The 26,821-nt window shown below is 41.4% G+C and overlaps 1 long non-coding RNA gene across 1 annotated transcript in view; it reads left to right on the forward strand.

Moving 5' to 3' along the window:
- LOC116573490 overlaps positions 1-6,868 on the forward strand; it is a 32,065-nt gene extending 25,197 nt beyond the window's left edge. Inside the window, exon 3 of the long non-coding RNA XR_004278834.1 lies at positions 5,037-6,868. This is a non-coding gene — a long non-coding RNA (uncharacterized LOC116573490). The remainder of the gene's footprint in view (positions 1-5,036) is intronic.
- The last annotated feature ends 19,953 nt before the right edge of the window (positions 6,869-26,821 follow it).

Raw genomic sequence — 26,821 nt, forward strand, 5'->3', positions numbered from 1 at the left:
CCAATGGCCCAAAGCCCAACTGAGCAAATGATTCACGAAATGCTTTTGTCCCTACTGAAGCATATGGTCCTGATGCTGCTGGGAACTGGAAGAAATAATAAGGGTCCTCTTTGGCCCTCAGCCACTCATAGACACCATTCAGGATGCTTTTTTTCCAAGAATCCCACGTGGTGGACTTACATCAAGACCAGGATTAGGACTTGAGAATGTACACAGCAGGCAAAAACCCAGCAAATTCAATAAATGTCCTTGGACTTATGTACTGATTCCCCCAGATGATTGTGGAAATGTCCCATCTGCTTTCTGTAGATGTCTTTTTGTAGCTTCTGTGTGTATTTCTGGGATGGGAGCTAAGAGATTTCAGTAAACTATCTAAGGCCTCTATGACCCCCTAGATAGAGAAGTTGCAAATTACGCATTCCTACTTTAGAAAACCTAAATGATTGATTTGATATTTTGACTAGACCAGAAACTGCCTCTTATTGTTAGGTCTTAAGGCAGTTTCCAAGGCATGGGGTGAATTACTATCTTGACCTGTATGCCAGGTAAGTGCAGAGTCAAGATCTGGTAAGTTTTACCCCTTGGAATTTTCTACTCTACCCTGTGATGTGGGCATCCATCCCCTGGCTCCCATGTGAGTTGAGTTGAACTGAACTGAATGAAAAATAGCGAACCCATAGCTTAGGTCAATCTCTGACAGAGGACAACATAGCAAACCTACCTAGCCAGGTCTATCTGGTTCCAAAATCTGCTTTCTATTGCCTCTCTATTGCTCTTGGTCCATTGAAGACCAGCTTGTTCCTTTGCTGTTGGACTGGTGCCCTGCTCCTGACTTACCACCTGTAAGTGCCTAACCTGGTTTGCTGAGGGGCTTCTCCTAGGGAACCCATTTTGCTATGTTCACTGTGAGCTAGAAGCATGGATCCTCCAGGAACCCCAACTATGACTTGCGAAGTTGGCAGATAAATAGTTGATAGGTAAATACCCGCTCTGTTGCTCCTCGGTTGAGATTATGCTGGTGTGTGCAGTCTACCCTGTTTTCTAGTCCCTGGGAGGTGACTCAGCTTCTGACATTGGTAGCTCCTTCACTGGCTTATTTTTTTGGGGGGAGCCTTCCATTTCTCATGCCATTTCTCCAATCCTTGAAGTTATCTCTTGTATTATCTGTAAAATGGGGCTTCAGTTACTGGAAAGTAGAGATGGGGGACAGAAGAAATAGGGTGTGTGTGTGAGTGTATGTTTCTGTGTGAGTGTGATGAGAAGGGTAGAGGAAGCTGATAGTCCAAGATAAGAATTACCATTCCTATCAAATATCTACTTTTTTGCTCATAAATGTGATTTTTTGGAAAAACCTACCTCATTGAGCTGTTGAAAGTACAAAATCACATGATTTATAGAAAGCGCTGCCCATCATAAGTGCTCAGTAAGTCTTGAGCAACTGTCGCGTTGAAAGGTCATGAATGTTAAGTTTGACCTAAGTGAAACACTTGGATCTAAATTCTGATCAGTCCCTCCCTAGCTGTAGGAGTTTAAATTACTATGAGTCTCACTGTCTCTATCCAGGCAATGGGCATAAAGATATCCTCCCCACAAAGCCATACTGAGGACTGAAACAAGTGATGTGTGCAAGCAGCTGCAGACAGGACATTGTAGGTTCCCAAAACGTGGGGACACCTCTGCTTCTGCTTGTCCCACTTCTTCAAGGACACAGAGCCTTCTGGGCACAGTGGCTTTCCAGTCTTCTTAGACCTATTCTAGCAGGAATTAAAATCACACTTGCAATTTTTCTGAGTGATTGATAGGCGTTTCATGATGATTTTATCACTTGGTAGAGGGTGAAAGTCACTCAATGATTACCCGGGTTCCTCCATTAAAACCCACCGCCCAAGACATACTCTAATTACCCACACATTCCTGTTAGGCTTTATAGTGTAATTGCTATTCATGGTCCAATTAAGGGGCAATTGCAAGCCGAGAAAAAAAAATGTGCTTTATTGCTTCAATTTTGAAATTCGTGTATCTTGGAGCTTTAATCTACTCCTGGTCTATAGGGCTCCACACAAGCAATGCCCACGCTGCTGCAATGGGGCTTGTGGGACTTTCTTTCCCTCACAGGCTCCACAGAAGAGCTCTCTGGCTGACAGCAGAGCCCACACAGGCTCTCATGCTTTGCATTCTAGAAGGCAGATGGACAGATGGACAAGGGGGCCTGCCTTTTCTGATGTGCTCAAGACCTTGAAAGAAATTCATCAGGTCGTTTGAGAGTCTGAGCTATCAGGGTGGGTGGAGCTCCACTAGGCTGGACTGGCCACCCTCCAAGCGAAGGACAAAAGCAGACACCATCCAAGGGGCTGAGAATTCAGACAAGTCTGGGTACAAATCCCTGTTCTACCATTTCCTAGTGGTATAACCTTGGGCAACATAGGTCTCGATTGTTCCAGTGTCCCCATCTACTGAACAGGATAATAATAGGACTCATTCTTTATTGTAATTGGGAAGATTAGATGAGCTACAGCATGCAAAGCACCTAGCACCTACTAGTCCCTCAGTAAATTCTGCCATCAACATCACCATTACCACCAGCAATACGACTATTACAATGTCTACACAATTGTCCTGTTCTGAGCACATAGGTCAGGAAGGGATGTACCTGCTGACTATAGTAATGGTCCCTGGCAGAGCTTAGCAAAGCTGTCAATGTTGTTTCATGCCAAGCAACATTAAATAGGGTTTTTTACTGAGTGTATCTCAGCGCATTTAATCCTCTAATTTGTAAAAAAGAGTTCTGAATCAGCCGGGTGGCCAAGGGTACAGACTTTGAAGTCAGAGGCACCTGGGTGCAAATGCCTGGTTCTGTACTATCAGCTCTTTGACTCTTAGTCTCTGCACTTACAAAATGGAAATTGTAGTGTTTCTGGTATGAATGTATGTGTGAGGATTAGATGAGATAATATACGATAAGTACTTCCTATAGTTTGTGCACTTAAACATTCACTAAAGGTTAACTCATGATTCTTCTTTTTAAAAAAAAAGAGATGAGATTATACTATATTATAGAAGTTTCCCTGAGCCTCTCCTCTGTAAAATTATGGAATCCAAAGAAGAGAATATGTAACCGTCCAGAGGATTCCTGTTGGAAAATCCTGAAGCAGTACATGCTGGGCAAGGACAAACTCATTCCAGTGTGTTTTGCGTGTGATTCACGCTTCCCAGAGGAGAACTAAGGACGCCCAAGGGGAGGGACTGTGGGCTTGCCAATAATGAATCAATCAGATCCGCATGAGGAAGATACTTTTTTAGTAGAAGTGGGACTGTATTCCCAAGTAGATAAGGATTTGGAGAAAATTCAGAATATGCTTAAGTAGGGTCAGAATGGAAATCTTGACAATCAAATATCCCACCGATTGACCAGGAACTGTCCTTTTATCAGAAAGGACTGGGGCTTGCTGAATAATCCCTGTCCTCTGAGGCATTGTGCTGGATGCCATGTCCAACTTCCTAAAGTAGCCTTATCTCCTAATTCCTATCTTTAGGAAGAACCTGAGGAGCATGGAACAAACACTAATCTCCAAACTCTGCCAGGATCTCAGGGACATGGTCCAAGGGCTTTCATCCACCTGTGGAAGAATCTACCATATATCTCCTATATGCCCAGAGGAATATGCTTAAGCATTCCTTCATCTTCCAGAAGTCAAAACCCAGATGCACAGATCTTATGGTCAAGGAGCAGGTGGTTATACTGCCTTTCCTCTGTTTTGGCAGACTATTCATTTCATGCTGAACAAATAGATCATTCTGCTGTGAGGTTGGCCCCCAAGGTTCCCAGATTCCCATCGGTGAAGCATTACCCATTCATACTGTGGCCCATTTGTTTCCGCTGCAAATTTCCCAGAGACTTATGGATATGATGTTCATAGATTTTCCCATTTATGTTGTTTCCTCATGCATAACAATGATCTGCCGGCTTTCATTTCCTTTAATGATCCTCTGAATGGGAAAATGTTCCTGTCATGTCACATGTCTGAGGCTGGCCTGACTTCAGAACTTAAAGTCTTGCATGTCGATGACCTAAAAAGGGTCACTCTCCACCATTTGGCAGGCTGGTGACAAGTCCCATTGGGAAAAGGAGAGTATCAGAGGAAGACAGGTTAGAGCAGGGTAAAGAGGGAGGCTATTAGCATCAAATCAGCAAGTATGTGATGTATAGCTCTGCTGCTTTCTCCATGTCTGGTCTTTGGCAAGTCATTTAAAAGATTTGTGCCTCAGTTTCCCCACTATATAATGGAGCTAGAGCTCCAGATATGGTGAGATGGTGGTAAGGCTTGTGATATTATTGCAACTCTCAGTAATAACAGGAGATCCCTGGGAATTCTGAATCAGATGCTCTATTTCATTCCAATTCTTCAAAGATAAATTTCAGTAAATGCAAACATTTTCAAATTACAAAGCAATCCTAAAATAATAGACTGTCCTTATTTGTTTACATCTCTCAGTCGCTTGTTCACTCCTCTAGATTGTAGGTTTGTTACAGGCAGGAGCTATGTCTTATTTTCATTTGTATCCCCAGTAATTGCTAAGAAGTAAATATTTGTTGAATTAATGCAAATGTCAGCTGTGTACAGAGGCTCAAACAAGGACAGTGGTCCCTACTGCAGGAAACAGGGCAGCCTTGAATGGACAATGGCTTAGCTTAGGAAGGGGATGAGCTCTGGGGGGGAAAGGCCATAATCTATTCCAACTGAGGCCCTGGGAGAAGGCAAGGCAACCATAGGAGCGGAGCCAGCACAGGGACTGCTTGCCCAGATCCAGGACTTCCTCTAGGGTTCAAGTTTCCAATTTGAGAGACAGTGGGAGCGGAGCTCTGAGGAGCTGGGCTGGGCTAGGCAAGACAGCTCAGCCCTTGGGAAGGGAAGGAGAGAACCTGGAGCAGACCCACAGCTCCTTTTGCAATTTGGGATTGAGCTATTTTGTTGTGGCCCTTGGAGGAGTCTTGATGTAAAATCCTTCATAGCAAATGAGTTTGCCAATGTTTGCAGATTCCCGTGGAACCTCAGGAGACTCACAGTACAAACATTGCTGCACTCGGAACAAGTCCTCAGAAGGCTTGGCTGGGGTGAAGGACGGGACAGAAGGCCATGCTGAGCCACAAGGCACACACCCGTAAACACATCTACAAGGACAGGCAGAGCCACATGTCAATATGTGCGATCCCATTCCACGGGACAGAAGCAGGCGTGAGTGTGAAGACAGGCCTCCCACGCTTCTTACCCATCCGCGGCACCTGCACCGCGAACCCCTGGCAGGCTGGGGCTCGGCGCTCCAGGGGACGCCCAAGTCGCTAAATGGCTGGGCTCCGAACCCATTAGGGAACGTGCCTGTGGGATTACTTTGCGCTGTCCCAGTAGGAGATGGACAGACCAGAAAGGGAAGTAGAAGCTGGTTTGGGGGGGGGGGGGGGCGGAGAACAAAGGAAAGGAAAGGAAAGGAGGGGCAGGGGTGGGGGGAACTCATTGAGGAGCAAAAGGACTTCCACAGCTCCACGTGCTCAGCCTAGTCCTAAATAGGTTTCCATTTCCAAAGCCCAACAAAGAGGAATTCATCTTAAGTTCTCGTCAATGCTTTGCGCAGGGAATGCCCCCGCTGAGAGCGCCTGTCTGCACCGGGCGCCAGCTGCCCTGCGTGGCTTCATAGGGGCAGGATGCATGGTAATCATGTCATTGCCTTCTTAGCTCCCATTAGAGACCATAGGGATTATTTCCTTGCAGCCATTGAATCATCCAAGGCTGCCGCCTTTCTCTGATGATGTACACAGCTTTGCCTAGCAAATCATTTTAAACGAGAGACACATTAAGGGCCGTGTGGGAAAGGGTGGGCCCCTGGGGGGCTAGCTCAGGCCTGGTCCAGAGGCCCCAGCAGCTGCAGCTGGGGGCCTTCCATCTCCTCCTTTGTCGCTCCCTCAGGAGCAGACAGACACCGTCCTCCAGTTATTGGGTCACATTCTATACAGGGAAACCGAGGGTAATAAAAATAGCACCTTGCATTTGAAAAGTGTTTTACAATTGCCAAAGTGCTTTTCATACCTGTCATCTGACTCAGTCCTCACAATACCCTTTCCCGTGAAGCAGGAGAATATCCTATTTGACAGAAAGGAGCACTGCATGGCAAAATCACCTGCCCGACATCCCGCAGCAGGGTCCCCAAAGTCCTGCCTCCAGGGTCTGTCTTCCTTCGGTTGTAGCTTGCTGTGGGGTGGGGGAGAGGCATGTCCTGTTCAGATGGTGATTTCTCCATTGGCCATGCCTCTTCACTCTCCAAGCCAATGGACAACTGTACTCTGCTCTTGACTCCTCAGAAATATCTGTCACTCTGTGCCCCACCTCTGCACCCTGATGCACACTGTTGACCTCTCCCCATCGCCCACAGTCTTGTTCACCTTCTCCTACTCCCCACGCTGCAGGCAGAACAGAGAGAGCCTACAGGGACTTTTCCTACACAAATATGAACATGTCACCTTGCTACTAGATTTCTCCAGTGGTTTCTGAAGAGAAAGTCTAGGGTCTGGTCTGGTCCACAGAAGTGTTACTGGGCTCTCAAGTGTTGCTGTTTACCACCCCATGAATTCTGTGTGCTTTAGTGCTACTGAACTTTGACCTTTCCATATGTGCCTGGGAGACCACGTGCCCCTGGGCCTTTGCTCATGCACTTGCCATCGTGGTCTTACAGTAACTGTAAAAATTGTGATGTAATAGCAACAGTTATGGTCATGAAGAATAAGGATGATGGTGATGAATATAAGCATATTTTATTGACAGTTGAACATCAGAGTTCTTTTTTTTTTTAAGATTTATTTATTTGAGAGAGAGAGAGAGAGAGAAGAGAGGGAGAATGGAAAGAAGAGAGAGGGAGAGTGGGAGAAGGAGAGAAAATCCCAAGCAGAGTCCACACCAAGTGTGGAGCCCGACATGGGGTTCAATCCCAGATCCTGAGATCAAGACCCAAGCTGAAACCAAGAGTCAGATAGCCAACCAAATGTGCTACCCAGGCAACCCAACTGCCAGAGTTCTTAAAGTCATATCTACTTGCATGTCCACCCCCATAGCACAGCTCACATGGCAAATACAGCCTCATTCTCCTCCAGGTCTCAGTTCAGAGCTTCCCTCCTCAAAAGGCCCTCCATGACAATCCCCCTAAAATCATCTGGTCTTCCTTCTTGTTCCCTGTCCTTCCCATCCTGACTGCATTTTGTCACAGCTCATTTATGCATCTGCAGGTAATGCTCTGTCTCAGGTCTTGCTGTTGCTAGCAGAGCATGAGCTTCTTGCGAGCAGGGAGAGATTGTCAGGCCTGTTCACTTTGTGGCCCTGTGCTTAGAACATGCCCATGGTCATGGTGTTGAATGACTCAGGACTGCTTAGTTGATGAGGAATCTGAGACTGAAAGAAAATTAACTGGCCTAAGGTCAACCAGAGCCAGGAGTTGATGTGGTGTTTCTTGTCCCTAAAAGCAATTTCCTAGGTTCAAGGTCACATGTTCTAGAAATTGTCTCTAGCATCCCCAGGACTGTATGTCTCTGTACCCATGTGTACAAATGCTCACTGTTTTACTGCCCCCAGTAATTACCCCTCTTGGCAATTACCTGCTTTGTCTCTGCCCATTTATGTGTTGATAGACTCTAAGGCACCTGACATCAGGGATTCTGCATCCTGTAATATCTCTAGTTCTTGGCATGGTAACTGAAATCAAGAAAGTGTTACATTTGTTGAATAAGGTTTGGAAGAAAGTAAGCTTCAGTTTTCTGGGTACTCTTCGGCTTAGCGTTCCTTCAGACCAGAGCTACTCAAAAAGTGTTCACTGGACCAGCAAGATGAGCATCCCTGGGAACTTCTTAGGAAGTTTCTCAAGCCCTTCCATACCTGCTGAATTGGAAATGCAGGGGTGAAGCCAGCCATCTGGGGTTAAAAAGCCCTCCAAGTGAGGTTGACACACACTAAGCTTTAAGAATCACTGTTTTAGATCCAGGACTGCCACCACTGAGTGAATCTAACACAGATTAGGCTAAATCCCAAATTCCTCAGGCCATAAGATGCTGTGGTCTCAGAGCTGAAGGCAAGGTCAGCTGCAGTCACTGAGTGCGGCCAGCAGAGTTGGCTCCCGCTTTCCCGCCTCACTCGGCACAGACACAAATGCTCTTCCTGGTGCAATGTCATGCCCGCCATCCTTCTGGAAGAACCTCACGCCCACTGCCAAAGGGCCTGAGCAAAGGAAGACATCTCTGCCTCCAACACCCCCTTCCATTCTCCTTCACCTTCCTCCACACCATTTTTGTGGAGGGCACAACATTCTGGTTGCCCTTGGCTGGGTCTAAGACTTGACCTAGTACTCCGCTCAGAATGAGAAGCTGATCCTACTCTTTCAGATTCTGGCAAATGTCCTGCTTTGCTTCATTCATTCTTCTGCTCCCTGCTAAGGTAGGTCAGTATCACCTGCCAGATTCCTGATGCTGAAAACTATTGTCCTTTCCTTACACCAGTCCAGAATGGCCCTCTCAAGATGGCAAGATTGGGCTAATTGCTAGACCCATCCACATTTGCCTGGCAACTTAAGTCCCTGGGCCAACCCCAGCATGGAAAACTCAGCCTGCCTATGGACCAGGTTTTCACTGGGAGAACACTTCCCCAACAGCAGCTATACTCCAGCTGCCCCAGCTCCACTCCCAGCCACAAGAAACTCACCACCTTCCTAAGTGGTTTCATATTGGAACAGAGCTGGCTGTTCGAGTGTCTGCATATGATCACAGTCTGCTTCTTTGTGGCATCTGCCCATAGCTCCTGGCTCTGCAGGCCCATTTGGCTTCCCTTCCCTACAATCTCCCCTTCCCCAAATTATGCACCGGGGGCTTCCAAGTTACTGCCACTGCTCTAAAGATGCTTAGAGTGGTATCTGCTTTGATCCTTACTAAATCTGTATTTTATCTTTCATAAAATGGAGGGAGAGTTTGCACCCATCATGCAGAGCTACAAGTCCCAGCTGCAATGTTTCTAGGTTAGGGGCGTAGGTATAGTGCTGATAAGAGATGGGCCAGGTTCTGCAAATATGTCGGTGACTGCCTGGAGCTTCCCAGAAGCTTAGCTCTGAGCAAATGAATGTTCCTACTTCAGAATAGATTCATTTTATTTTTAGAACATGCCCTGTGGAATTACAAGCTTGGAGGGACACGGGAAGGCACATGAACCTTCCTAAATCACTGCAGACATGTTATGGGGGCATGAAAGGGAAAGCTTGCAAGGGGAGTGAAATGTCAAAGAGTGGGGGAATAAGGAGGGTGAAGCTATTTGCCAGATACCAGGGACCCTAAGTGGGATGTCTCTGCCCAGGTCAAGGCCTCTAGTGCTCCCCCTTTATCCCTGTGTAGGAGCTTCCGCAGGTTCCAGTCCTGTCTCCTCTGGCCATACGTGATCTCAGTTATCTGAGTAGCACCATGGCAAAGAGATCTAACCAGGCGACACAGCAGTAAATTCCTGCCCCACCGGTTCATCAGATTCGGAACCCATCTTCGCTTCCAGAAGGCCAAAGTGCAGCCCTCTGAATGTCTCCAGAATGTCAGCCTGAGTTCTGGAATCAGACCAATCTATTAAAATGTTGGACAAATTACCTAACTTCCCCGAATCTCAAATTTTTCATCAGAATGTATATCAAAGACCTGTTTGCAAGATGAAAAGAAATAGTATTTGTAAGGAGATAAGAAACCTAGATCACACTCTATCCACCCTGCCACCGGGCTGGGCTTGCAGTGACCCAATTTGATACCAAGAAGAGAAAGCTCGGAGGTTTAAAGTAGCAAAAACCCAGTGGAAAGTGAGTTAAAATGTTTTCCTGCTGTTAGGAATATGCCTGCTGTTAAGTTTTAGGTCTTGGGAATGAGGCATGATGCTACTTTATGGAAAAGAGGTGGGGAAAACAGGTTCACACAACAATCTAGAGTGTAACTAGATCACTAGGGAAGGCAAAATTTGGAAAGGAGCTGAGCCATCAGATTGTAGCAGGAGGGCAAGGAGGGGTGTCATTGTGGAGCACAGACCTAAGCCTCAAAATAGCCACGGAGAATCCAGGCTAGGCCTGAGATGCTAATGTGGAAAGGTTCTTTGGAGGAGGGAACAAAGCAGGGAATGGATCCTGTGCCTGAGCCTTGGAACAAGAGGTTATATGTGCATTTTTGAGTGGGCTTCTGGGCTGGAGAGGAATTCTTGTCGCCTCTGTTTTTCCCCAGACCGCCTTTGTGAGTAAGTCACATCTTTGCTTCCACGTTGTTATACATCTGTACCATGGAGTAAAGGTCTAAAAGTCTCTTCATGGCTTAGTCTTATCTTTTCATCCCGCTAGGACTGTAGCTGGCTAAGATGTCGATGTCCTAGACACAGGCCTACCTGGAAGATGGGTGATGTGCTGCAGTCCAGCTGGGTGAAAGGAGCTGAGTGTCCAGAGTGACCAGACCTGAGCTTCAGGACAAGGCCCTCCACACACCTGCTAGACGCTTCGGAGCAAGTCCTTAGTATGTTCAAACCTCAGTTTCCTCATTTGTAAAATGGGAAGGGAACCACACCTAGGTTCACATTAGATTAAATGAGAAAGTAAGTAGAAATCACATAATACAGTCTCACAAATAGTAGGATTATTAGATGCTTATGCCCTCATACCTTTAGTTTAAGAATAAGAGTATCAAACTTACCATATTTTATATACCTACATATCATTTGTTAGGGCGGCCCCTTTCACGAAAAGACATGGTACTCAGCTCCATGGGCAAGAAAAAGAAACAAAACCTGATTCACAAGCTCTAGGGATTTGTGAATGAGCAGCAGAGATCAGAAAAATAATAGTTAGACAAGAAGTAAAGTGAGATCTATAGAAAGAAATTTGAAAGTGCTGTAGAGGACCGAGGCCTCCGTGTGCTGAGTGGCTACTCTGTCCCAGGCACTACGCTAGAAGCTTGCAAGCTTTCTTTTTCATGGAACCCTCCCAACTATGCTGTGGGATAGGTCCATTATTGTCCCCATTGATCGCTGCAAGAACTCAAGGCTCAGAAGAACCATAGGGCTTTCTAAAAAGCCCCAACTAGTAAATGATGAAAGGGATTTTACATTGTCTGCCTCTTAAGTTCTACCCTTTCTGGAAAACCTCATTGACTCTAAAAGATGTTTATATGGGCCCTAGGGGAGGAAAAAAAAAACTGTTCTACTGCCATACCTTTCCATTGGATAATAGGGAAACTATAGCAATTCTGGTAAAGAGGGATGGGAACCATGGGCACGTACAGCCTGAAATGATCGCTGTGAGAACACAGGCTCAGCTTCTCTCGTCAGTGCTGAGCGTGCATAACATGGGACGTTTTGCAAAGTAGCCTCGTGTGGGATCTCTGATGGTTCAAAGCAGAAGCATCCAATTGGAAATTAGCCTGGAATATTTTCATGAGAAAGTGGGCCATGGATCTTTCCCAAATGGTGGCCTCAGAAAACAGATCATAGATAAAAATAAAAATACCAACATTTATTTTTTAAAAATAAAAGAAAAATCAAACAAAGAAACAATGTGGCTGGCAAACATGAGGAATGCATCCTTGGAGACAGAAGGTGGAAGGCGGTAACATTTACATAGCAGCTAAGGTGCCAGACACTGTGTTTGGTGCATGCCAATCGGACTTGATACAAGAGGATATTGATGAGACAGGATCACGATAAACCTAGAGGAGGAAGGACATTCCCCAGAGCACTAGGTCTTGAAGCAATGAGGATGTAATCCTGGAGCCAGCAGGGGTCCTTATAGTGAAAGAGCCTGCATAAAACGGAAGATCACACAAGGAAAAGCAGAGCTGCGGAGAAAGGTGGAGGGCTCAGGGACAGGATCGCGATGAAACGCTGTTAGCCTCAGTCCAGATGCGTGTGAAGTCAGGTCATCCCTGGATTCTGTGCTTGTGCAAGCCCCTGCATCTCCTCTGTGGTTTTTGCTTAGTTTGGGTTTGAATTATTTTTACTTACAACCAAAAGAGTCCTGCCTAATATGGAAATGAAGTCACGCTGGCTCTCCTGGGAAGAGGACAACGTGGGGCATAGAGTAGATGCTCAAGGATATTATTGGAATGCACGAATAATCTACTTGAACCTCCGGAGCAATTACAGGCAATGACTCAGAGACACAATGGCTACGGTGACCGAGATAGAAGTAAAACGCTCATGCCTTGAGTTCTAGTTCAGGGCACCTTCCATTAATTTATCTCCTGCCTCCTGTGTATAAGGGAGGGATGTTTCTTTTTTTAAATTATTTTTCCATGCTTCGTGATTTAAAAAATTCTACCCAAATGCTTTCTCATCGTAAAGACCTGCTCCTTCCACTGTCCTCCTATTCCATTCTCAGTCATGGTTTGATATGTACCTTAATAGACCTTCGCCCATGCATTTATGTGAAGTTAATTAAGTATCAAGTCGATAATAATCTTTGAATTAAAAATAACATTTTAATTTGCTTCCAAATAACACAAGGAGTCATGAGAAGAGACGGTGGGTGGGTTTCAGATAAAAGAGAGTAGGCTGTGTTGATAAATGTCAAAGCAGCCTGGGGGTTCGTGGAAGTTTGTCACTCTGTCCTCTACAGTGCATATGTTGGAAATATATAAAACATAAAAATAAAGTGTCATAGTATTATAACATTAGTAATGTGTACAGGGTAAAGAATTGAAGAAGAAAGGAAAGAAATGATGAGAAAATTGAAACATGATATTCCTGCTACCTCGAGTTTACCACAGTTAAATGTATATTTCTATGTGTCCTTCCAAACTTTCATACATGCGTATACACAGACACACACACACACACACACACACACAATTGTTATGTTTCGTCTTTAATTTAACCAATTGTTTCAAGTATGTGTTTAAGAAAATTACCTGGGATTTTTCTGTTATGGTTACTGCATTTATTTTATTATTTGGGAGGAATAACATTTACCTCTCTGGTTGCCATGCCAATATTTAGGATTTTTTGTTTCAATAATGCCCATCCGATATTCAAATGTCCCCAGCCATTCTTAATAATTCATCATTTGTTTGAGAACATCCAATGCAGGACCAGGTACTGTATCTAGTTTTTATACCCTTTAAAACTCATGGGGCAAAAAAACCCCAAACCCTTAGCTTTACTGAGACATAATTTACATAGCATATAATCACCTGTTTAGAGTGTATAATTCAATGTTTTTTGGTATATTCATAGAACTGTGCAGCCATTATAATCTAACTTGAGCATATTTCATCACTCCCTAAATTACCAGTCACTTCCAATTCCCCACCTGCCCCTCCCCAGCCCTAGGTTTTTCTCCATCTCTGTACATTTGCCTATACTGACATTTCATATAAGTGAAACCATACAATGTATGTAGCTTTTGTGTTTGACTTCCATCCCTTAGCATCACGTTTCCAAGGGCTGCCCACAATGGAGGATATCTCAGCATTTGTTCCTTTCTATTGTCAAATAATATCTCCCTGGATAGCTAGAACACCTTCTATCTAGTTATTCATCGGCTGATGTTCATTGGATTGTTTCCAGTTTTTAGGTATTTATGACTAATGCTGCTATGAACATTTATGTTCAAGTTTTTGTGTGGAATTGTGCTTTTCTTTTCTTTGGGGTAGATACTTACCAGTGGAATTGTTGGGACTCTGGCATCCTTATGTTTAGCATTTAAAGGAACTGCCAAACTATGTAATCTTAATTGAGGAACTATATCTCAGTAAAGCTTTTAAGATGTTGAATATTTTTCTCTCTAGTTTTTTTTTTCAAAGATTTTATGTATTTATTTGAGAGAGAGAGAAAGACATTCAGAGATAGAGAGAGAGAGAACATGAGTTAGGGAGGAGAGGGTGAAGCGGGCTCCCTGCTGAGCAAGGAGCCCGACTCCAGGCTCAATCCCAAGACCCTTGGGATCATGACCTGGGCGGAAGCCAGCGGCTTAACTGACTGAGCCACCCAGGTGCCCCTCTAGGTTTGTTTTTAAAGAGTTTAGCCCTACTAGTAAGATTTCCTCCTGGGATGCTTTCTGGACATCCCTGACGAGCAGGGAGGCCCCTCTACTCTGGCTGGTGGGAGCTAAGAAGTTTCTTCTCCCTGCGTGAGTGTGGACATTTGCTCAGTGTACAAGTCCTTAGTCACAATTCCTCAGCTCACAAGTCCTTAGTCATTCTTTGCCTGGCTTTGTGGGGAATCCCCCTCTATACGCACAAAGATTCAAAGGGAAACCTATAAAAAGGTCTGTTGCTTTTTCTCTCTGGCTTCTTCCTCTGTGATACCTGCCCTGGAAATTGTAGCTGTCTCAGCCTCCATGAACTCTAGTATCTGTCCTCAACTCAGTGAGACTACGGTTCCATGCTTGGACTCTCCTATCCTTCCACAAGAAAGCCCTTCTCTGGAAAGTGGCTCAGAAATCTAGCATGATTGTACAGCTCACCTCATTTCTTTCTCCTCACTCAAAGATCACAGTCTTTTCCTGCCCACATGAAACAATTCTTTCACCTATTTTGTCCACTTTTCTATTTGTTTATGCAAAGAGGGTCAATCTGGTATTTACTCAGTCTTGGTTAAAAGCTACCTTTTGCCTTTTACCACCACCTCCCTAAATGGATTTCAAGAATAATTTTACTAACAGAACTGATTTTAATTCTTTTTCCTCCATTTCCTATTTACAAATAAGATTTCATAAAGTCACTAGAACTTGGGTCATTATGGTTCATAGCTCCTTTCCAAAGGAAAAGTTCTGAGCTCTCATCTTAGAAAATGTTTTCAGAATTATTAGAGAAAGAGTGGTTTCTACGATCTCCCATGAAGGGCTTCTTTTTCCAATTCACTAGTGAAACACCTCTGGAACTTTGGTGGGGAAAATACTAGAGTTCATGTTCAAGTAGTTCCCTGTAGGTTGTCACCATCAGGGTCGACACAGCATTCACAGAGCTAATAAAGTTAACAAAGTAATGAGACACCGATGACTACAGAAGCTGAGCTTCTCCGGCTACCCCAGAGCAGAGGATAATTTGACAGTTCTACCCTGCCTGTTTGCCAAAATACCTCTGTGGCTCATTTCTTATTACAGAAAGTAGCCCCGTGAGGGCATGTCATTGTCTAGGTGACAGGGTTCCATGTGGGAAAGTACAGCTCAGCGTGTTTGCTGCTGGGCTTGGCAGGCAGTGAGTGACAGGCGGTGTTGGGAGGAATCCCCGTTCTCAGGCTCTCTTCAAGCCCACACCCTCTGCTCAAGCCTAAAAAAAGACATTACTGGAAATGTTCTTCTGCTACTCTGGGCTCAGTTCCTTCTTCCCTCCCTCTCTCCCTTTCCCACTTTCATCAATTATCTATTATCCTAATGAAAAAGACAGTTGAGGTACAATACTTCAAAACGCTTCAAAAAGCACCTGGTGCAGACATAAAGAAGCTTGTCGCAAATAATTGAAACATCCTGAGCCAAGTAGAGTGGGGGGTTATTCAAGGGCACACAGAGGTAGAAGTGAGTCGGCTTGGCAGGGAATGCACTAACACTGGGAATTAAACCACCTGGAGAAATGCACTAGGTGGGTGACTAGGGGAAGGATTCGCATTTGCAAACACGCAGGACCTGAAGTTATACTGTGCTCTCTAAAAACTGCAAAACCACAATGAGATATCCCCTCACATGGGTCAGAATTTCCAGAATTAACAAACAAGAAACAGCAGGTGTTGGCGAGGATGTGGAGAAAGGGGACACTCTCATACTCTTAGTGGGAATGCAGACCAGTCCAGCCACTCTGGAAAACAACATGGAGTTTCCCCCCAAAAGTTAAAAATAGAACTACCCCACAATCCAGCAATCACACTACTAGGTATTTACCCAAAGAATACAAAACAACTAATTCAAGGGGATACATGTATCCTAATGTTTATAGCAGCATTATCAACAATAACCAAATTATGGAAAGAGCCCCAATGTCCAATGACTGCTGAATGGTATATACAATGGAATACTACTCAGCCATAATAAAGAAGGGAATCTTGCCATATGCAACAATGTGGTTGGAGCTAGAGTGTATTACACTAAGTGAAATAAGTCAGTGAGAGAAAGACAAACACCATATGATCACACTCATATGTGGAATTTAAGAAACAAAACAAACGACCGTAGGGGTAAAAAAAAGAGAGGCAAGTCATCAAACAGACTCTTAACTCTAGAGAACACACCGATGGTTACTAGAGGGGAGGCGGGTGGGGGGATGGGTGAAATAGGTGATGGGGATTAAGGAGCACACTTGTCCTCATGACCGCAGGGTATTGTATGAAAGTGGTGAATCACTACATTGTACACTTGAAACTAGTATTACACGTATGTTAACTAACTGGTATCTAAATAACAACTTAAAAGGAACTGCAAGTAGTTAAATAATGTTGGAAAGAAAGCTAAAGGAGGTACAGAAATGGGGGGGTGGAGGGAATGTGGGGGTGGGGAATCTTCCCAAATTTACATGGGTAGTTTCGGCTCTATTCTCTGCAGTTTTCCTCATACTTCTGAGATGTGAAGCACAACAAAAAACAGGTTTTACATCAGGATCTGCTAGACATACATAGAATTGAAACAAAATTTTCACGAAATACTTTTAACCTCATTAAGCATCCAAGTTCTTATTATTTTTTTACTCTATTTCATGTTTTAGATACTGGTTGTGATTTTATCTCAGTGTCTGCTTTTCAGAAGACCCAATCTGTGACAGTGGGTATTCTTGTCTTGCTCTAGATCTCAAAGAGCTTTCAAAATTTCACCACTAAATGTGATATTTGTTGTATGACTTTCGTAGATTTACTTGTCCAGTGAAGGAAGTCTTATTCATCTTTTAGTAAGAGTCTTAACACAAATGTTAAATCCTATGAAACATTATTGAGGTGTTTATTTTTTCTATTAATTTATTAATGTCTATATTAAATTGTTTGGTTTTTCTAATGGTAAAAAATAAACCCCTGTTTTCACATTATAAGTTTAATTTGAGTTTAATTAAGTTTTATCTGTCTTGCATATTGCTAGATCTGTTTTTCTCTCATTAGTTTAGAGCTTTAAAAATTTACATATAGGAAGATTCACTCTACTAGGTATAGAGTTCTTTGAGTATTGACAAATAGAGTCATGTAACCACCATCACAAGCCAAAATATAATGGGCAGTGTTCACATTTCCAATTGTTCCATAAGAGTCATTTAAAAAGTTTCTTTGGATCAGCATTCAGATATACTGATAAGTTCTGTATGTTGGAGCTTGCTGTTGTGTTTCTTTCTTTCTTTCTTTTTAATTTATTTGACAGAGATCACAAGCAGGCAGAGAGGCAGGCAGGGGGCGGGGGCAGGCTCCCTGCTGAGCAGACAGCCTGATGTGGGGCTTGATCCCAGGACGCTGGGATCATGACCGGAGCCGAAGGCAGAGGCTTTAACCCACTGAGCCACCCAGGTGCCCCTGCTGTTGTGTTTCTTAAGACTCTTGTTAGGCCTTAAGTTCCTTTTCATCTTCCCTATCCACCTTGCAATGTTATTTGTTGAAGAATCCAAATCATTTTGTCCTGTAAAGCTTCCCGTAACTTGAATCTTGTTAATTACAACCTGTGGTTGTTTTTGGCATCAGTTGTTCAACATAAAATATATTGTTTAACATATTGTCCTCCTCTCTTCTTTCCTAGATTGAATCTGGGGGCTTGATCAGATTCAGGATTGATTTGGAAGACTGGTTTAAACTGTTTGTTTGTTTGCTTTCCATTGGGGTACATGAAGTGTTTACTTGACACTTTTTCTAGTGTTAGCAGTAGTTAAAGACCAGTGCTTAGCGCAAGAATTCATTATGTGTTACACAATGATGATGTTCCAATTCTTTCATTTCTTCTTTATTCATTTGCTAGAATACTTCTATAAAGAGAAACTTTGCTTCATCTACTTTTTGGTGACCTAGTAGTGTGGGAAGACATGATAAAATGCTGAATTCTTTCCTTTTATCTTCAAGTTTCCAATGGTAACCAAGGTTATTTTTTCTTTCAGTATCATATTGCTTTCTATAGTTTTATACATATTTCATGTCCTTAAATTCATAGCAGAAATTAATTTTAGTAATTCTGAAATTGTAACATTTTGGGCCAATAAAGACTTCCTTGAATTGACTTCAAATTTGTTTAGATAAAACATTACTCATCTTGATAGGGTTCTTATTATCCCATATAACAATATATTCCAAGATCCCCTTGTACATTTTTTGCCCCTGCTTCGAATCGGTCATTCTGAAAGGAGTTCTGCTTCCTTTGATGAGAATAGTATTTTAAGACTACAATCTGTGACCTATGGGGTTCCTTACTACTGGTGTATTATGATATGTTTTCAAGGCATTTTCGGGGAAACTTGATTAAAAATAAACATACATATACATTTACATATATTTATATATGTATGTATTTTTATATATACATGTGTGTATGAATATGTATTTACCTCTATCTATGGCTATCCATTGATTGATTGATCAATTGATTGGACATTTTAGTTTGAATCCCAGGACTCCAGGACACAGGAATGATAGAATACCATATACTTAGCCATTTGATGAATCCCCAAATACACACACCCAACAGTCTCAAAAACAGACAAATAACAAATAAATAATAGCACTACTACTAACAATATGCTTACTTGATATGTTTTGTGTTGTTGTCCCACTAGGACATGTTCAGTCCAGGGAAGAAGATTTGAGAATCAGTTTCACTTGGAGTGATTAGTCACCAAACAGGGAAATATTTAGGATTATTTGTTCAATGTCACTTTTCAAGTTTTCAAGGACTGATTCCAAAATCAATTTTGTAGCTTTCTAACTCAGTCCCTCTTATCAGATTCTTATTTCATCCCTCAACTACAGTTAAGCTCACACACACACACACATACACACACACACACCCCTCACTTTTCTTTAGATAAGGAGTAACAAGCTATACCCTTTTCTACTCATTATTTTAAAACAATAAGATACTCTCAAGAACTCTCCAAACAAAGCTATAGAGATATCCCTCACTGCTTTCCGTGACTAGATAGCACTCCACTGTGGAGTAGAGCAGATTTCTTCATTCTAGCTCCTATTTGGAGACTGCTGGCCATCTGAATTGTTTCAATTCTACTGATATCTCGAATATGCCTGCAAAGAATGCCTAGAGCATATGACTTTTCATATTTTCACCTGTGTGTTTTTTAGCATCAACTCCTAAAAGGGTAATTGCTGGGTCAAAGGGTAAATGGATATGTAATTTTCCTAGAAATTACCACCTATGCCTACAGGTGTTTATTAATCTGCATTTCTACCAGGGACACCTGAGATGACTGATTTCCCCCACAGCTCTGACAGCAGAGTGTGTTGCCAAACGCATCTTATGCTGCCCATCTATCAGGTGAGAAACGGTGTCTTATTACAATTTTAACTTTCATCTCTCTCATTGTGAGAGGATGTAAGCATATTTTCAAATGGCTCTCTTATATAAATTTTCTATGAGCTTAAAGTTCATTTGTTAATTCATCATTCTTAAAGATATTCTCATTTTTCTCTATTTTTATGAGCCCTTTATATATTAAAAATTTTGAGCTTTTGAGCTTTAAGTTGCGAATACTTTTCCAGTTTGCCAAATTTTGTTTTATTTTCTTTGGCTTTTTTTTTTGTGACCAGGCAGAAGTTTTTATTTTTGTAGTACTACGTTCATCTATCACTTCACTCAGGCCCTCTAGAATTTGATTAAAAGTTAGAAAGGTTGTTCACAGTTCCAAATGACAAGGAAACTCCCCCCAAATATTCTTCTATTATATTTTCAATTTTTATTTTGAAATAATTGTAGATCCTCAAAAAGATTGCATAATTAATCAAAAAGGTCCCACATGCCCTTCACCCAGATTCCCCTGATGACTGCATCTTACATAATTATAGTACAATATCCAAATAATGAAATTAACATTAGTACAATCCACACCATATTTAGATGTCATTAGTTTTATATGCATTCATTTGTGTGTGTGTAATTATATGCAATTTCATCACCACCAACACATTCAGGATATAAAGTTGTTTCATCGCCTCAAATATCCTATGTAAACTTCCTCTTTATAGACACACTCATCCCCTTCTCCTGACACCTTGTCCCTAACTGCTGATAACCACAGGTCCATTTTTTCTAACTCTACAGTATTGTCATTTCAAGAATGTTATATAACCTGAACCCTACCGTATATGATGTTTTGAGATTGGCCTTTTCATTCAGCAAACTGCCATTGGGATCCATCCAAGTTGTTACTATCAATAGTTTGTCCCTGCTTTATTGCTGAATAGTATTCCATGGTTTGGATGTAGTACAGTTCAAGGATTCGCCCACTGAAGAGCATTGAAGTTGTTGTCAATATCTGGCTATTACAAATAAAGCTGCTATGACCTTTCACATAAAGGTTGTTGTGTGGACATAAATTTTCTTTTCTCTGAGATATATAGGCACAAGAGTGTGATTGCTGAGTTGTATAGTAAATTTATATTTATTTATGTATATACATATTATGTATAAATATATAAATTTATACTGTGCTCACTTTGGCAGCACATGTACTATATAAATTTATATTTATTTATATTGAACACTATATTTAGTGTTCAAAAAACACTGAAAAAAACTGTTAGGTTTGTTATTTTTTGGTTGCTGCTTTAACAAATTACCACAAGTTTAGGGGCTTAAATACCTCAGATTTCTCATCTTATAGTTCTGGAGGCCAGAGGTCCAAAGTGGGTCTTTCTAGACTCAGGTCAAGCAAGTGCCAGCACTGTGTTTCTTTCTGAAGGTGCCAAGAGGGAATCCATTGCCTTGCCTCTTTGGGCTCCTAGAGGTTGCCTGTACTCCTTGGCTCATAGCTCTAATCCTCAAGATTCAGAGACAAAAATGTCACATCCCTCCAACTCTTATTCTGCCCTCCAACTTTACCTCTGAATAAAGCTGGGAGAAGTTCTTTGCTTTTAAGGGATCCATGATTAGATTGAGCCCATCCAGATTATCCAGGGTAATAATCCCTTCTCAAGGTCCTTAACCTTAATCACATTGGCAAAGTCCCTTTTGTTAAGTAATGGGACATATTCACAGATTTAGGGATCAGGGTGGGAACATGTTTGGGGACCATTATTCTGCCGACACAGACAGTTTATTTTCCAGAGTGGCTATGCCATTTTATAGCCTCAATAGTGGTGTGTGATAGATCTAGTTTCTATACCTCCTTATCAGCATTTGATACTGTCACAATTTCTTCCCCGTTGTTGAGATAGATGTATAGTGATATCTCATCATGATTTTAACGCATTTCCTTAATGACTAATGAAGTTCAGCCTCTTTTCATGGGCTTAGCTGCCATCCATATATCCTCTCTAGTGATATGTCTCTTCGTGTATTTTACTATTTTCTGATTATTTTTTCTGTTCAGTTGTGAAACCTTTATATATTCTAAATACGAGTGCTTGGCCATGTATATAATTTACAAACATTTCCTTCTAGTCTGTAGCCTGTCTTCTCATTCTCTTAACAGTCTCTTTTTCAGAGAGCTAAAGCTTTAATTTTGATGAAGCCTGCTTTATCAATATTTTCTCTTAGGATCACTCTTTGAACATCACGTCTAAGACATCTTCATCTGGCCATGTGTCCTGAAGAATCCTCCTATGTTTTTTCCTAAAGGATTTTGTGTGTGTGCATTTTATATTTAAGGATGTGATCCATTTTGAGTTAATCTGTGTATCAAATGAGTTTAGGTTGAGGTTCGTTTTCTTTCTCCACAGATGTTCAATTTTTCTAGTACCATTTGTTGAAAGGGTAGCTTTCTTCAATTGAAGTGCTGTTCCTTCATCAAAAATTAGTTACACGTACTTGCATGGGACTATGTCTTGGATCTTTGTTTCCTTCATTCATCTTTGTATCTCTCCCTCTGCTAATTCCACACTGCCTCTGCCTGGATTATTGTAGGTATGTAGTAAATATTAAAATCAGGTGGACTGATTTCCTCCCAGTTTATTCTTTTTCATAAAGAGCAATGAGGGACACGTGGGTGGCTCAGTAAGTTAAACAAGAGACTCTTGATTTCAGCTCAGGTCATGTTCTCAGGGTTGGAAGATGAAGCCCCACATAGGGCTCCATGCTGGACATGGAGTCTGCTTAAGATTCTCTTGCTCCCTTTCCTTCTGCCCCTTCCTCTCCTTTCTCTCTCTCCTTTCTTTAAAAAAGAGAGAGAGAGAGAGAGAGAGAAAGAGAGAGAGAAGGATATGAGTAGGCTCAGTCTTATCAGACATTTAAACATACTCCAAACTTTCTATAGTTAAAATAGTGATGTATTGGCAGTTATACCATTAGAATTTAATAGAAAATCTGTAAGTAGAACTTACTGCATGTTGAAATTTGGTATATGAGATCTGATGAGCACAGGGTGTTAAACAGAAGTAATGAATCATTGAACACTACATCAAAAACTAATGATGTAGTATGTGTGGGCTAATTGAGCTTAATAGTAAAATAAAATTAAAAATAAAATAAAATGTGAACTCAAAAAATTTGGTGTAGGATATTAAAAAAAAAAAATCCCAGACCAATAGAAATGGATCAGAAAATTTTAATGAAATCATGAAAGTACCAGAAGAAAATATTAGTAAATCTTTCTATAACCTGTGAATTGGGAAATCTTTATTTATTTCAGTGAGAGAGAGAGAGAGCGAGCGCGAGCATGGGTAGGGGGGATGGGCAGAGGAAGAAGGAGAGAGAGAAACCCAAGCAGACTCCCCATTGAGTGTGGAGCCACACATTGAGCTTGATCTCACCACCCCAAGATCAGACTTGAACTGAAACCAGCAGTGGGACTCTTAACTGACTGAGCCACCCAGGCACCGCAGGAAATCTTTTAAATCTATTATTCAAATTCCAGAAGCAACAGATAGGAATAAATACAAACAACTTTGATTATATGAAGACTTTCTGTGACAAAAAATGCTTATTCAAAATAAAAGGGAAAATTACATCCTGAGGGGAAAAAAGACTAGTACTAATGAGATAAACAAATTTTGGGTCTTCTTACCATAGAGCTTTCAGACATAGGGAAGAAGAAAGCCAGCAACTTCACAGAAAGGGAGACAAAGGAAATAAACAGAAAATTTACAGAAAAAGGAATGAAAATGACTTGCATACCAATGAAAAGATGTTTAAACTTGTTTATACAATAAGAGAGATATAAATTGAAATTAAAATGATATATTATTCCTCATCCATCAGAATGACAAAACCCTCAAAGTCTGGCAATATACTGCACAATGAAACTGTGCACTCTTATATATTGCTGATGGGAATGCAAAAGGGTATGATCTCTTTGTAGAGGAATTTGACAATACCTAGGAATATTACATATGCACATTGACACTGAGACCCAGCAATTCATCCTCTAGAATTTCTCCTGAAAATAAATATAGTGATTACAAATTTCTAAAATATCATGTATCTTATCACTGCTTTGAAATTTTTATAGTTTCAAGACTTAGCATTTTACCTTATCATTGAATACCTAAATTAAAAGCAAATAAACTATCATATCACAAGTTAGATTTTTAAAATATTTTGATATCCTTCTTTCCCGTTATTTGAAATTCAAAATCAAATAGGTCTCACTCTTGAGGGGGGCAGCTATCATAACCTCTTAAGCTCTCTTTCTCCCACCAACACCCATACATATGTACACAGACACATTTGGGGAATTCTTTTAGACTGCACAGGTAAATATACATCATCATGGGGTGAGAGAAGGTATGGCTTGGGCTAAACATCAAAGAAAAGTATTGGAGCCTGTAAGCAGAGGAGTATGGATATAATTAAGTCATAAGGTGTTTGAGCAACCTTCATACATTCAGTCTTTCTGAAATGGAGAGGAAAGAAAATCCATCCTCCTGTTACAGGAAGAGACAGTATTTTGGTCTGAATTATTGAGCTTGGCTGTTGACCAAACTCAACTGAATAATTCCCTAAGTCTTAATCTGACTAGTTTTATATGTTGGCCTAAGCTTTTTGTTGGGACATGAGATGTTAGCACTTCTTACTGGGCTGAGTAAGATGGGCACAGCCTGGCCTGGGATTGGGCAAGTAAGGCACCTGGGGAGCAACATTTGAGAGGCACTTGCTTACATACGGGATAGATACATAAGGGGCTGGTCCTGACGATGACTGCCTTCTGAATTTTTGTGCCCTAAGCACCTTATCACCTCCCCTTAGTTTGAGCTTTGAAACTGATGCCTGGGAATACGAAGTGTTTGGTTAGTTCATGTGGCTAGTTGGTGAGAGAGCTGAAACTAATAGAGATTCTCTAACGCAGATCTGGGATCTTGCCTTCTGTATCAGATTGCCTTCACCCTTGGCACTGCTCCAGGGAAATTCTCTCAAGACAGAGTGGTCAGCCCCTGAGCCTGGATAAGACCTTGAGCCCCAATTTGATCATGACATGACGACCAATAAGAGCCAGTAAGACCTCATCCACAACAAAATAATCACACTGTTGACATGGAGAAGTGTTTACAAGTTGAATCAATAGGCAAACAAGGAAAATGTTTATCCTTCATAATGAAGACCAAGGAACTTTAAGTGCTAATTAAATTACTATGAATAGAGCTATTGTAAGCAGACAGTGACTTTGCTGATTTCTAAACCATTCCCCTTGTCTAATGATTGAAACATAGAAAATTCAAGGAAAAAAGTAGTTTGACTTTTTAATACTTATTTAAGACTTGGAAGAAATAGTTCTGCATTTCTTTAAGAATACTCTAAAACTTAGGGTTTTCAATGAAACATATAAATAGACCGAGGAATCCTTATTACCTAAGAGAACTGAAAATTTATGATCTCAAGTTTTTATAGTATCTCCTTTTCCTAATTACAAAAAGTTTGGCAAAAAAACAAAATGCCCTTCAAAGGGTGAATGGATCAATAAATTATGGGACCTCAACACAATGGAGTACTGCAGAGAAATAAACTTAGATGGATCTCAAATGCATTGTCCTGAATGAAGGAAGACTGGCTGAAAAGACTATATACCTATTCCATTGACATTTATACGACATTGTGGAAAAAGCAAAATTATAGAGGGAGAAAGAGAAAAGTGGTTGTCAAGATTGGGGTTCAGAGGAGGTCCTGAGAAAAAAGACATGTGGGGAATTTTTTGAAGTGACAGACCTGTTTTGTATCTTGTTTGTCATGGTGGTTTGTGAACTATATGTACTTGTCAAAAACCGTAGAATTATACACTAGCAAGAATACATTTTACTGTAAAACACACTTCAATAACTTTTTCAGCATAATTGGTTTCTTTGTATTTGCAACTATTACTTGCATCTAAAAAAAATTATTCTGAGAAGGGATCCATCAGCTTTGATCGACTTTTAAAGGGGTCCATGAGAAAAACAAAATAAAAAAAGATGAAGAATGTCTTCAATGTGGGGTACTGCCCTGGCCTCTGCCTTTGGTGGATATGAGCTTCTATCCTGTCAACAGCAAGTGTCAACTTAGAGCTTACTCACCTCTCAGCTGTTTTTCAGGGATGCACAGATAGGAGACAGGATCACTGTGTGTGTGTGTGTGTGTGTGTGTGTGTGAGAGAGAGAGAGAGAGAGACAGAGACAGAGAGACAGAGAGAGGACTCTCTCATCACTATCTTGTTGCCTCCTTGGCTCAACATTGTCCTGCCTCTTGTGTGCTCCATAGCGCCACCTGTTGGTCGTCTCCCTCCGAATTCCTGAGATGCCCGTGGGCAGAGCATTTTGCTCTGTATTTTGTGCTCTTATTTTCAGCCTGGGACTTGGTCCAGTAATCTTCAGTATCTTGCTTGTCCTTTGATGCTGTTAAGATAAAATTTACTGAATATTTCCACCCTTTTTATTTGTTATTTGTCAAACTATTAGTTTGAAACACACGGTATGACACAGCATAGCTATGCTTTAGTGGTGTTTCAGTTACCTGGTATTTTACTATAGTTACTGGATACTATTTTATCTAAATTAACTTTTTTTAAGAGCAAAACTGTGCCATTCGTACTCTTAAATGAATGGATAGCAATAATAGGGAATTATTGATTCCCTCCATGATTGATTACAACTCATAATTGCTGATCCAGTTCCAGATACTTACCCATCTTCATTTTTTAAAATAATTTTTTAATTTTTTATAAAAATTTAATGTATTATTAGCCCCAGGGATACAGGTCTGTGAATCGCCAGGTTTACACATTTCACAGCACTCACCATAGCACATACCCTCCTCAATGTCCATAACCCCACGACCCTCTCCTTATCCATCTTCATTTCTAACTGATGTTTCATTCCTGACTAGATACCATGACCCATCAGAATAAAAAATAGTTAATAAATCACAGATATAAATTTGAGATTAGACTTCGGTAAATTTACTGTATATTTTAAGATTTATTTATTTATTTGAGAGAGAGAGAGAGAAAGAGGGCACGAGTGAGTCGGAGGTACAGGCACAGAAGGAGAAAGAGAATCTTGAAGCAGACTCCCTGCTGAGTGCAGAGCCCAAGGTGGGGCTCTATCTCATGACTCTGAGATCATGACCTGAGCTAAAATCAAGATTCAGATGTTTAATGAACTAAGCCACCCAAGAGCCCCTTTAATTATTATTTCTGTACTGATCTCCAATTCTATTCTTCTATGTTGTTTTCATTACACTTCTAATCTAATTAGGAAAGAATTAA

Source organism: Mustela erminea, chromosome 14 (genome assembly GCF_009829155.1).
Source record: "Mustela erminea isolate mMusErm1 chromosome 14, mMusErm1.Pri, whole genome shotgun sequence".
NCBI classification, from domain to species: Eukaryota; Metazoa; Chordata; class Mammalia; order Carnivora; family Mustelidae; genus Mustela; species Mustela erminea.